At 43.9% G+C, this 14,350-nt stretch overlaps 1 protein-coding gene across 7 annotated transcripts in view; it reads right to left on the bottom strand.

Moving 5' to 3' along the window:
• The window catches only part of PKIG (cAMP-dependent protein kinase inhibitor gamma), a 118,464-nt gene that overhangs the window by 39,733 nt on the left and 64,381 nt on the right, over positions 1-14,350 (bottom strand). For all 7 annotated transcript variants that reach the window (XM_089658624.1, XM_089658627.1, XM_089658622.1 and 4 more), the window contains one exon: positions 226-284. The gene's annotated coding sequence lies outside the window, so the exon portion shown is untranslated. The remainder of the gene's footprint in view (positions 1-225; positions 285-14,350) is intronic.

The following is a 14,350-nucleotide window of genomic DNA, read 5'->3' as shown; positions in this document are numbered from 1 at the left end:
GTTATCCTGGTTCTGATCTCTCTACCTAACCTGACCTGGAATAAGCATGACACCAGTGAGGGCTGAAAGGTCTGACATTCCAATTGTTCATGCTAGTTCCCAGTCAGTAATATACAGCCTCAGAGCCCCTCAGCACTGGAAGCTCCCATACTGCCACTTCTACAGGTAAAACTGGAATGTGAAAACAGATTGTATTACCAAAAAGGCATAAATGATGTTCCTTACCATATAAATTCTGTGTCTTTAAGAAGTCTTCTGTCATTTGTAGAAGTTTCAACAGCAGCCTGCCATAAGAGAAGAAATAGATCATTACTGGCCAGTCTTGATAGATAATACATGACTATGACTGCCCTAAACCACACTTTCCTAAATTCCAGTAAATGTGTCCTGCAGGGTTACACCAACCATCCTGACACCTCACAGAATTATTCTCAATTTTAAGGGGAATGGGGAGAGAAGATGCTCTCCCTACAGCATCATACAAGGGAGAATGGAGAGGCATGGCTAAGTCTATGCAGAGACCACACAAGCCATGTACACTAAAAGGCCAAGTTTGTGGATGCCCCTCCAAATGTTTGAGTTCAGGCACTTCCAGAAGGGTACTTTTAATGTTGTATCACCTGACTTGTGGTAACAGTTTAGGGAAGACCTATTCTGTTCCAGTGTGTAGTGTACAAAGACAGCTCCATAAAGACATGGTCTGGTGAGTTTGGTGTGGAACCCAAGAGACCTGCACAGAGCCCTGACCTCAACCTTACTGAACACTTTTGGGATGAATTGGAATGCTAATGGTAGGCCAGGTCTTCTCATCCCACATCAGTTCCTGACCTCACTAACAAGCAAAATCCCAACAGGCACACTCCCAAATCGTGTTGAAAGTCTTCCCAGAAGATTGGAGGCTTTATAGGTACAAAACGGGGCTAACACCATCTGAATGTGCATGGTTTTGAAATGGGATGTCCAACAAATTCTTATGATGTGACGGTAAGAGGTCTACATACTGCTGGTCATATAATGTACCATTTGGAGTCTCCATGGGAAGATACCTAGTCTCCACTCGCTCACTGCAGCCATCACACACTAACGTTCAATTCTTAATATAAACAAATCATTTCGGACCCAACAGTAAAGGAAGCACTTTCCCTGTAGTCTGGTGAAATGGAATGGAGTTACTAACAGCAGAGGTGAAATCTTCCCAGTGGACTCTCTAATGGTTGAGGGAAGATTTACACTGTTGTGTTTTAATGCATGTGTAAAGAAAGGTTTATCATGAAAAAGTCACAAATAAAATTGGCAGCATAACAGTGGCGGTGTTACTGTTTCAGACTAGCAGAACACCAGTCCGTGAGGACGTCGATGACGAAACACGTAGGGCGGGGCTTGATTGGTGTGACGTCAGCACGTTCCCAGTGGTCGGTACAGCGCATGTGCTATGAGGCTGGGTTTGTTGTGATTACATCTGATTATGCTGATTGTGCTGGTGACGGCTGGGACACCGTTCTTTGTAAGTGTGATGAGCTTTTAATAAAGTAATGATTTTAGAGGTACTGCACCATGAGCTTTTGTTCTTTATATTTCCGAGTGGCTATCCTAATACCCATTGGAAGGTGTGGTGTTTGAATGAAGTGGATCTACAGAGTCAGTTTCTACTGCAGAGTATTGCTCCCAGGGTAGTGGAGATCGTTTTCCAAGCCAAGCTTTGTCTCAACAGTCTACAGATCGTTGCTCCCAGAGCAGAAAGCGCTTATGCTGATTTATAATATTATCAGCATATTGCTCTGGTGAGTTTATTCATTTTATTTGGTGGTGGACACACTTGGTGGATTTCGTTTGAACACTTTTTCATCAATAGCACCATTATTTGGGACTTTATATGATTTATATATATATATTTATTACGGATATTCACTATATATGTATATATATATATTGGACATTTTTCTTACTAATGCAGTCTGTTTGTAATATTTAGAACACCAGTTTCCGCTATACAACGGGCAGGTTCCATGAGTAAATTACTACTATATGTTGTATTATATGACTATAAATGCAGATCAGTAAAATTGAGGTATTCCCATATTGCCAAAAGCACTCATTGTCCACATCCGCAGTCAAAACCACACTCATAAAATAATTCACAATCAAAGAAAATTGCAAAAAGTCAATAAATTATTGAAGGGGTTTTATTTCTTTTGCTGCCCACATGAAAGCAGTGCTGCCTATTATCCTGTTAGTATTGCCTTGTCTATGGACACTGGCTTGATTTCACATTTTAGTGCTCAGAGAAAGCCAGGGTACTTTAAAGTGGAAGTCCGGTCAAAAACTTAAATATGATCGCAGCCCCATACTAACTATCCTGTAAAGTAAACTAAAAGAATTCCTGTCTCTTGAAGAAGTGCTATTGTAATATAAATCTCTGAACATACCTGTCTGGGGTGACAATTCGTGTTGCAGACGTTTATTCTAAATTCATTATTGTTATTGCTAAGATTATGAGTTTCCTCTTTCTCAGTAAAAAGACAGGTGGCGTTTAAATGGTTAATTGCTTAATTAACGTGGTTTTAAAGTCTTAAGGTTTTTTTACCTTCATGCATTCTAACCATGAAGGTAAAAAAAAGAACTTCTGTGTGTAGCAGCCCACCCCAACACTTACCTGAGCCCCCTCTTGATCCAGAGATGTCCACAAGAGCCTGGATTCTCTGGGGACTCTCACTTCTGACTGGTTGAGGCAGCAGCAGAAACCACTGGGTGAGCCAATCAGGAGAGGGCGGGACCGAGTCACGGCTCTGAGTGTGAATGGACACCGCTTAAATGGCCCTCTGTTATCCCAAATGACTGACTACAGGGTTTCCAGGTGTTGGTTGGGATGAACACTGGTTCATCAGACATATAAAGGACTACAGCAAAATGGTGCTCATCCACACCCTGCCTTGGCATACAGTATAGTAAGCTTCACTTAGTTAAAAATGGCTTCAGCTTGGTCTCCTACTCGTGGGAGAACCTTCTCTAGCAGGTTTCCCCCAAATAGGGGCTTAAACGTACAGACCTCTATGATTAAGCCCCTACTGCCCCGAACTACATCACTGACCTAATATCCAAGTACCGCCCAGCACGCACACTCCGCTCCTCACAAGACCTCCTTCTCTCTAGTTCCCTGGTCTCCTCCTCCCATGCCCGCCTCCAGGACTTCTCCAGGGTGTCACCCATCCTCTGGAACTCCCTGCCCCAACCCATCAGATTATCACCTACTCTCCTCTCCTTTAGGCGCACCCTGAAAACCCATCTCTTCAGGGAAGCCTACCCCACCCCCTGCTAACTTGACCGACCTCCTCCACTCTTCCTACCACTCCATCCCCCACAGCTATCTCCTCCTGTACCACTATCCCCTCCCTCCTAGATTGTAAGCTTGAAAGAGCAGGGCCCTCAATCCCCTCATGTTTTGCATTGTATTGGTATTGTTCTGTCACATGTTCTGTCCCCCTTTGTAATGTACAGCGCTGAGCGAACTATTGGCGCTTTATAAATACTGTATAATAATAATAATAATATTGGGTGAAACATCTTAGAGGGGGTTCTCCCATGGGTAGGAGACCAAGCAGAAGCCATTTTTACTGGGAAGGGCTCACTATATATCAAAGCAGTGTGTAGATGGGTACCATTTTCTTGTATTTTTTTTATTATTACACAGGTACAACTATTAGAATAATGAAATTTACTCCCCTTTTTAAAAATCGTTATACATACCTCTTTTGTGTGTGTTTGGTCCAGTCACATCATTTCTTCTTCCTCCATCAGTGGATGGGTCCTCAATCCCTCAGAGAGTGGCACCACATAATGACATTACACCACCCTTTACAGTATTCTCATGTGAGTTCAGGGTGGCCTAATGACACATTCCCAGGTGGCAGGACTTTGACACTCTGCACTCATAGGTAGTGAGTTGAATCATGCTGAGCATCATTCACCTTGAAAGAGGAGTGACGCTGGATGTGTGGAGCCAGGAATCAGAGAGAAATAAAAAGCTGCTTTTAATATTTTACCCCTGCAGGGCTCTTATTTATTGCTGTAAATAATACTGGGGCTGGGATTTAAGCTCTTTTAAGGTCACAAACCAAGATCAAACATGCTGTAAACAAGTGTCAGTACTGTACAGAAATATGCCTGTTCTGGGTCAGTGGCTCAGCATTAAAGACAAGGCGATACGACTGAGGAACTAGCATTCTCAAAAGAGCTCAGCAATGGCCGTTCCATTATTCTCTCATGACGGATTGTCTTTTATGCAAGCCCTGCATCAATTTTACTTTATTGACCTAATCGATCAACTCAGCAAAGTGTAATAATCTACCTAAATGTTACATTAACATTAAATCTGGTCAGGGAGAGTTTAACAGATCAAACCCAACTCAAAATCTGTTTATGTGTGGGCAGCCAAACAAGAGAGAACAAACTTCGTTCAGTGATATACACGGAATAGTCTACTAGAAAGCAGCTCCAACGCATGATTGGAGGCTGGAGATTAGAATGGACAGTGTGGGAGATGAAATGGGATTAGCTGTTCTATCCAGCAGCCAAATGACGGGACATGTGATACAGAGAACACGGCCATATATAGAAGTACTTAGATACACATCCTTCCCGTATGATCGCTAACAACATAGATCAGTGCTCCTACATCCATGGATCTGGTCACACAACTACTCTGTGAGAGCCAATATATCTAACAAGCTGCCTACAAATCCAACATACACTGAGGAAGGGGGGGGGGGGTGGGAGAGGCAAACTGCTAACAAGGGGGCATGCTGCGAATTCTCATTTTTGTGTGCAGAAATGTATATATAAAGTTTTTTTTTTTTTTTAAAGACAGCTCCCATAATGCAATGGAACATGTTTCTGCTCTGCTTTTTGTACGCTGTGCCTCCAAGGAACATGCTGCTTCGGTGCAGGGAGAGGACACATTGTGGACGGGTTTCGGAGAAGCTTCTCTTCTTTTACATGGGTAAAGGAAATAATGGGTTGGTGACTTCAACAGCACCTCCCTTAGGGCCCATTTACAACTTTACATCTCCTTGAAAATAATGGGCTGCCAACGCAACAAAATGTCCCAAAATTTGGATGTGGCTTACATTTTGTAACGCAACGTACTTCATTATTGTGTATTGTGCCATGCAAGACTGCAGAGACACCGCCTCAGTGTATTTAGATGCCATTCAAAGTCAATAGTATTGCAACGCATTTTACTTCAAAGTAATACAGGCAGTCCCTGAGTTACAAACATTCAACTCACATACATCTCATACTTAAGAATGGAGGCACTGTGAAGTCACGCTGGTCCCAGAAACCGCCAGGCGGCCATCTTGCTGCCACCTACTGTGTGGCGGACCTGTCAGCAATCCCACATCACTGCATGGTAAGTCAACCCTTCCCTATGCTATTCAAAACTTTAGAAATAATTTTTTTTGGCTGGAGTTACGCTTAAAAAATGTACCTGTTCCAGCCTACATGCAAATTCAGCTTAAAGCGGAGTTCCACCTAAAAAAACCAAAATGAATAAAAGTCAGCAGCTACAAAAACTGTAGCTGCTGGCTTTTAAAGTACAGCCACTTACCTGTCCCTCGGTCCAGCAGTGTCCTCACCACCGCTGGTTTCACCGGCCGTCTTTTCTCCCTGGCACCGGAATCTTCAGTGTGGGCACCCGGCTCTGACCGCTTGTGGCTTCACAGCTGGGTGCCCACTGCGCATGCACGAGAAGCGCTGAGCTTTGTGAATGGTCCCGTAGTCTTCTGGGACCTGTCATGTCTCCCAGAAGACTACCAGAAAGGGGGGGGGGGGGGGGGAGAGGACAACATCTGCTTCAAATTCGGTTACCCGCTCCCCAAAGGTGCCAATCCTTAGTGAGGGAGAGGGAACAAAGGCTTAAAGCGGAACTTCCCCTTTTGGGTGGAGCTCCGCTTTAAGAACAAACCTACAGAACCTTGTTCATAACCCGGGGACTGCCTGTAGTGTAAACGGGCCCTTATCTTCTGTTCAATATTTGCAGAAAAACAAACAAACTGATAAACATTATCATTCACGGAGTCACATACATGAGTCATTACCTTTTCCATCAGCTCACCCCTCACATTTATTACCTTCGTACCCCCTGCCCCTCCATATAGGACTGTAAGCTCTCAGGATCAAGGTCCTCCTAGCCCTCATGTATTGAATTGTATTGTAACTACTGTACTGTCTATCTCTATTTTGCAAAGCGCTGTGCAAACTGATTGGCGCTATATGAACCCTGGATAATAATACTACGATCTCTCATTTTACTTTCTTCATTAATAAGAATAGTTTTACACTCCTTTTGCAGTTCAGTGCCCTATCTGTCTTCTATATCTTCCCACATTGTGTGACAGTAAAATATTGTTATACACACATACTGCATAGTGCTGCCAAAACCAGCATACACACCTCTGATCAGCCCTTACCCGGGGGCCCCGGTACTAACTCAATATTGATCATGTATCTACATCCCAAAATCATATGGTTATACCCACACATTTGGCCTGATGTCACCTGAGAAGCGAAGGTGTGCCTGATGGGTCATGCAAACAGCAGCCATGAGGACATCCATATATACTGCAGTCAGGGGCGGACTGACAACTTATGTGGCCCCCTGGGCAATAAGGGATCATGGGGCCCCTGTGTCCTTGCCCAAACTCAAAAAAGCCTATGAAAAAGGTACCAGGGGCATCTCATGGGGCCCCCTACTGATCCCGGGCCCTCGGGCAGTGCCCGAGTTTCCAAATGGTCAGTCCGCCCCTGACTGCAGTTGAGCACTTCAAGGGAAGTGACAGGAAAGGTATACTGGGTACTGGGCAGCACAGTGTGGCTAAATGGTTAGCACTTCCGCCTGGCAGTACTAGGGTTGTTGGTTCAAATCCCAACCACGGCATCACCTGCCTGGAGTTTGCATGTTCTCCCTGTGCCTGCGTGGGTTTCCTCTGGGTACTCCAGCTTCCTCCCACACTGCAAAGACATGCTGGTAGGTGAATTGGCTCCTGTCTAAATTGTCCCTAGTATGTGTATGTATGACTGTAAGTTAGGGACCTTAGATTGTACGCCCCTTGAGGGTTAGGGACTGATGTGGATGTACAATATATATATAAATTGACGGCGCTATATAAGTACCTGTAATAAATACTTCATGGCCAGATATACATATATGCCCTTCCTTTTATATGCATCTTCCATAGCACAGAGTAAAGAAAAAAGGACCACATTTTCACTGATCTGAATATATAAGTGCATTCTTGTCTATGGATCAATGCCGTGTAAAGATCAGTAAAAAGTACATTGCTGTACTGAAAGCCTAATTTGTCCTGAAAAAAAACATGGTATAATCCATCTGGATACACAAAGTAGTTGCTGTGATAGGTACAGTTTTTCTAACACAGGTCAAAGTTGCAAAATTGTGTTCAGGCGTTAGGATTAGTTTTACCGTCTGTCATGAAGGAGTTGAGGAACATTTTACTCTGGATCCTACATATAAACATCAGTGCATTATGACACCATTACATTTTTTAGGAAGGAGTAATGAGTGCTTCAGGATTTTCCTGTGTCTAGGTCTTAAGTTCCCCCTTTTCTGGTCACCAAATATTTTTTTAATAGAGTGGGAAAATCTGCCAAAGGTTCCTTAGGGTCTATTCACACCAGGTGTTGGGTGGCTAATCCGGCGGAATCCCACCACAAGACAAGGCAAAATGCCCCCTACCTGGACAGTTCACACCACCGCATTGCAATAGTGTGCGCTGAGAGAACGTACGGCATGCACTGCTTTTTGTGAGAGTTGGAGCGTTCCCATCACATGACCAATAAACCAATCAAAAAACTCTATTTACTCTTCCGTTTATTAGCAAATGTATGCAGGACAATATGGAGGCATTTTTTAAGTTGGTTTATAGTTTAGCCTTCCTTCTACTTTCAGCTGGATAGAACTAGCTGACCCACTGACATGACTTATTGCCTGCCATCGCTGGAAGGTAAATGACGTGTAAAGAGCAATGTTCTCATTTTGCCTCTCCATGGCCCCTTTAGGAAAAATGTGAATATACAGAGAATAAATTATCCCTCAAAATCATGATTATGCCCAAGAGACTGAGGCAAAGGAATTCTAAACATGTGGAATACTAAATAAACTCATATGTGCTTATTTAACAAAAAAAAAAACAAAAAAAAAGTTAAGAGCAGTGATATTCTATAGGACATGACTAGCAAACAGACAAAGCCTTTTCCCAGCATTGGTCAAACGGAGTTTCTGATTGGTTGTCATGAAATATGGGCTCCTTCTAAGGACAAGAAATTATGTGAATGGGTAAAAGAACCTAGAAAAAAAAAAAAAAGTCAATTGTCATGGGTGTGGCTAGCATAAGGTGGGTGGGGACAGAGCTAGAACTATGCTTTAGCTCGTTTTAGAAAAAGTCATACATGCACAGAATGTCGGGTAAGAAATAAACTGTGCTAGAGTACAGTAGGTGGAGGGTAGTCACATGATTTACAAACCATAGAGAAAACATGGTCATAGAAAACCTGCACTCTTTATTTAAAACCCAACTGAATTCACAGAACTATATACTCAGAAAGAGGGATACCGTACTACCAACCTGCATTCCCACCTAGAGCAGTTGCACAGAGTGCCTAAACATGACTGAGCGGTCCAAAAGACACCAGCATCTGAGCACACTGTCCTGTATGTCCTGTAATCTTTCTATCCCAGCATTGCAGACACCTGAGATGACAAGTGTAACATTTACCCATTCACCGATGCCAGCATAGAGCACTGGAGTGCACCACAGAATGACCACACTTTTCAGTGCTCTTGTTAATCTAACAGACGTGGTCAGACTAGCCCCCTTCTGTCCATGCACTGCAGACACCTGAGGTGGCTTTAGCTGGTCTATTCCAGCACTAGAATAGACAGGAGTGCACCAGAGTTTGGCCATACTATTTAGTGCCTTCTGTAATATAATGGACCTGGTCCAACATGCCCCAGCACTGTGGACACCTGAGATGACTGGTGTGGGTTTCATTCAGCTTTGCCAGCTTAGAGCACAGGAGAGGACCAGAGCCTGACCACACTGTCTAATGTTCTCTGGAATCTAAGAGACCTTGTCAGACATACCCCTTTCTTCCCCAGCATTGGAGGACACCTGAGATGACAGGCGTGGCTTTGACTTAGATAACCAGCACAGAGCACTGGAGAGGACCAGAGTGCACCAGAGTCTGATCACACGGTCATTTCAAGTGCCCTCTGTAATCTATGAAACCCGGTCATTAATGCTCCCTTCTTCTCCATCACTGCACACACCTGAGATGACTGGAGTGGCCTTTACTCAGACAGCCAGCATAGAGCACTGGAGAGGACCAGACTGCACCAGAGTCTAAGCACGCTGTCCAGTGCTCTCTGTATTTTCAGAGACCTGGCCAGACATTCCCTTTTCTTCCCCAGCATCTCAGACACCTGAGACAACTGGCATGGCCTTTACTCAAACAGCACAGGGCACTGGAGAGGACAGGAGTCTGATAACACTGTTATATCAAGTGCTCTCTGTAATCTATGAAACCTGGTCATTAATGCTCCTTTCTTCTCCAACACTGCACACACCTGAGATGATTGGCGCGGCCTTTACTCCGACAGGCAGCATAGAGCACTGGAGAGGACCAGAGTCTAACCACACTGTCCAGTGCTCTCTGTAATCTATGAAACCAGGTCATTAATGCTCCCTTCTTCTCCATCACTGAAGACACCTGAGATGCTTGGCGTGGCCTTTACTCAGACAGCTGGCATAGAGCACTGGAGAGGACCAGAGTGCACAGGAGTCTGATAACCTGTTATAGCAAGTGCTCTCTGTAATCTTTGAAACCAGGTCATTAATGCTCCTTTCTTCTCCAACACTGCACACGCCTGAGATGCTTGGCGTGGCCTTTACAGGCAGCATAGAGCACTGGAGAGGACCAATATCTAACCACACTGTCCAGTGCTCTCTGTAATCTATGAAACCAGGTCATTAATGCTCCTTTCTTCTCCAACACTGCACACACCTGAGATGATTGGCGTGGCCTTTACTCCGACAGGCAGCATAGAGCACTGGAGAGGACCAGAGTCTAACCACACTGTCCAGTGCTCTCTGTAATCTATGAAACCAGGTCATTAATGCTCCTTTCTTCTCCATCACTGAAGACACCTGAGATGCTTGGCGTGGCCTTTACTCAGACAGCTGGCATAGAGCACTGGAGAGGACCAGAGTGCACAGGAGTCTGATAACCTGTTATATCAAGTGCTCTCTGTAATCTATGAAACCAGGTCATTAATGCTCCTTTCTTCTCCAACACTGCACACGCCTGAGATGCTTGGCGTGGCCTTTACAGGCAGCATAGAGCACTGGAGAGGACCAGAATCTAACCACACTGTCCAGTGCTCTCTGTAATCTATGAAACCAGGTCATTAATGCTCCTTTCTTTTCCAGCACTGTGGACACCTGAGAGGACAGGTGTGGCCTTTGCTCAGAAAGCCAGAATACAGCACTGGAGTGGAAAAAACAATTGCATTTCCACTGAGAGACCAAAAAAAAAGATATTTCAGGTATTTCCAAATTTTTTTTTTTTTTTAAACAATACGCATCTGTACAAAGCTTTATGAAAAATAAAAAGATGGCTTTAAAAAATGAAGGAATCTTTTACTTGTTGTACTGTTTATTGTATTGTTGATGTAATTGCTATGTCGTTATTGGAAATATTGAATTAAAAAAAAAAATGAAGGACTCTGAAAATGAATTTCTTATGGACAAAGGGAAGAGTTGGGGTAGATGTAGGAGGTAAAATTATTGAAAAGTTCTATTTTACCATTTCTATAATTATACTTCTTCTACCATCGGACCTTTGTCAGGACAGGGGGCAGCACTGAACTCTGACGGACACCCCTATGAGCACAGGCCAGCATACAATATCCACCAAGTGCTTCCTGGACCAAGGAAATGATGTTCAGCTGTTCCACAACCACTCCATGCCAAAGAGTCCTACAACAATTATCTGTGAGGTGGAAACATCTGCTGCAGGAAGCTAATCTGATACACTGTAACCTCCCATCATGCCTTGCTAAAGCAGCTGCTTGGTGTAGACAGAAGGATGACAGTGTTTTAACCCCATCAGTGTCAGCATCCAGAGAGAGGCAACTGTGATTTTTCAAATGTTCACTTTGTGGTCAATGTTACCTTTCATTTACAGCTTTAATGGATGCCCCCTCTAGTGCCTATCTGTATGAAAGGCAGTGCAATCAGCACCGACAGTGCAATCAGCACCGACAGTGCAATCTGTAACAACACCAGATACAATGACACTGCAAGCGAACTGGAAACTGGACTTGTTAACAAAACAGCGTTTCAAGATCTCTGCGATCACCACTATCACATTCACTCATAAAAAGGATGCCATTATCCAAATACTGCATGTATAAAATATATACACTGAACTCTTTATAAGGCCTGCTACATAGATTGTATAGATGTAAACTTATGCCTCCCACTCTTCATTCCCTCTGCCCACCCTTCTGCGTCTGAGACACACTCTTGCTTCAAGGCTGCTGTAAAACCAGAAGACCTCCCCGCTGGGTTCCTAAAATGAATTAGAACCATAAATCACGGAAGGACCCAGCTGAAACATCTGGAAAACAAAAGCCACTGATTTGGTATATCTCCCCCTCCCCTCTACAGCTCAGGCAGCCCCCACCATAGTACACTGTAATAGTGTGCGGTATATAGCTGGAAATGGAAGGAACATGGAAGCTCTCAAAGATCTTGGATCTCTAGACCTGTGTTTGTCAACCTTTTTTCAGTCAAGGCACCCTTTAAAATGAAGGACAGTCCGGAGGCACCCTTTAAAATGAAGGACAGTCCCGAGACACCCTTTAAAATGATGGACAGTCCCGAAGCACCCTTTAAAATGAAGGACAGTACCGAGACACCCTTTAAAATGATGGACAGTCCCGAGGCACCCTTTAAAATGATGGACAGTCCCGAGGCACCCTTTAAAATGAAGGACAGTCCCGAGGCACCCTTTAAAATGATGGACAGTCCCGAGGCACCCTTTAAAATGATGGACAGTCCCGATGCACCCTTTAAAATGATGGACAGTCCCGAAGCACCCTTTAAAATGATGGACAGTCCCGAAGCACCCTTTAAAATGAAGGACAGTCCCGAAGCACCTTTTAAAATGAAGGACAGTCCCGAGGCACCCTTTAAAATGAAGGACAGTCCCGAAGCACCCTTTAAAATGAAGGACAGTCCCGAGGCACCCTTTAAAATGAAGGACAGTCCCGAAGCACCCTTTAAAATGATGGACAAACCCGAAGCACCCTTTAAAATGATGGACAGTCCCGAGGCATCCTTTAAAATGAAGGACAGTCCCGGGGCACCCTTTAAAATGATGTACAGTCCCGAGGTACCCTTTATAATTATGGACAGTCCCGGGGCACCCTTTAAAATTATGGACAGTCCCAAGGCATCCTTTAAAATGATGGACAGTCCCGAGGCATCCTTTAAAATGATGGACAGTCCCGAGGCACCCTTTAAAATGATGGACAGTCTCGAAGCACCCTTTAAAATTATGGACAGTCCCGAGGCACACTTTAACCTCCCTAGTGGTCTGATTATGTCAGTATTTCTGTGCTCAAAGCGGTACATTTTTTTGCATGGAAATATGTATTTTTTTTATTGTAGGCCTGTAATTTTTAGGAATAACTCACTGAAATCTGTCCAAACAAGAGTCTAGTAAACATCCCGGGTATGTTAAAATTTTAAACACAAAATCATAATTTAATAAATAATCATAAAAAATAATATAATAATAAATTTAATTCAATAAGATAATCAAACCAAAAACACTGAAATTTGAAATATAGCGCCAAGTTCACACATCACTGAACAAAGTCGTAGAATCGTTTTCAGTGTCTGATGAGGAATTTCCCCACGAATCATTATCACTCAATTCTGCAAGTGGTTCTGATTTACTATCGCTGTTCTCTAGCCGGTCTAAAACCACTTTTGACCTAAAGGGACGCTTTTTGGACACCATGGACGTTTCTCAGTTTCCAGGCAAAAAGAACAGTAAAAATGCAGGCAGGGCGCCGGACAAAGCACTCGGGACAAATTGTATGTGAAATGGTTTGATACAGTAATGTTATACTATGTAATTTTAGTGTATTTTGTGAATGTCACTTTTTGATATTTTTAAATTTCACGCCGGTTCTGTCCCCCATACATCCTGACGTTGCAGGGAACGGAACCTGGAAGACAGATGCCGGCATCGGCCGGAGGACATTGCTGGGGAGTGTAGCTCGGGGTTACCGCTTGTGGTGCTGAAACTTTACCCCAAGCTACACTCTCGGGAATACCTCCAGGGAGGTTAAAATGATGGACAGTCTTGAGGCATCCCATTATAAAATGTGAAAAACTATTCTAATAGCAGCAACATCCACACATGTAGGACCCCCAACATCAGAGGTGACTTATTATTCCAAAGCGAATACACTTCTGCATACTGGTACTGACTAGTATTCTAATGTTTCTCTTCTCCCTCAGTTTTTCTCCATCACTGAGCTAATGTGGCACCAGCACTGATGGAGAGGGGCGGGGGAGGGGCAAACTAGGATGCTGTGCAGGCAGCTGACATCCACCTCATCAACTGATGATGTCATTGGTTGTCAGGATGCCGGTGGGTAGAAGGTCTTAATGGCGCACAATGAAAACCTGTGGCTTTGTGTAACTAAAAGGCCGGCTTGTTCCACCCGCTGGCTTGTATACAAGTTTTGGGTAATTTTTAGACATTTTGCCAAGGCACCCCTGAAGAAACCTCAAGGCACCCCTGAAGATTCCTCAAGGCACCTCAGGTTGCCTGGGCACCCTGGTGGAGAAAGGCTGCTCTAGCGGAAGGTGCTCCAGAAGCCGCGTGTGTTGATTTGCTCTTCTGATAACGTAATGATTGGGCAGAGGTCAGCGCTCCTTCCACAACACATGTTCTGCTCCCAGAATAGCTCAGCCACTTGTAATATAAGATAAGGGGACTGTGTCCCCAACCTTATCTCAATGGGAATGAATCAGCTCTGTCTGGCGTCGGTACAAGAAAAAAAAAGATAGAGCTGCTGGTACTAAAATAACCAAAGTATCATGGTAAGCCGGGTAATTCCTATATTTTTTTTTTTATTTTTGAATTTATATTACCTGGAAGAATCTGAGAAGATGGCGGTACAGGACCACCGACAACTGAAGCAGAGGTAAGTACTGCGGACTTTGGTTTCACATTATTGCAGGGGTAGGCA

The sequence above is a fragment of the Staurois parvus genome, unplaced genomic scaffold (genome assembly GCF_062004578.1).
Source record: "Staurois parvus isolate SC_StPar_1 unplaced genomic scaffold, SC_StPar_1.0 ptg001087l, whole genome shotgun sequence".
In the NCBI taxonomy this organism is placed as follows: Eukaryota; Metazoa; Chordata; class Amphibia; order Anura; family Ranidae; genus Staurois; species Staurois parvus.
This window is presented reverse-complemented; position numbering and strand designations above follow the sequence as displayed.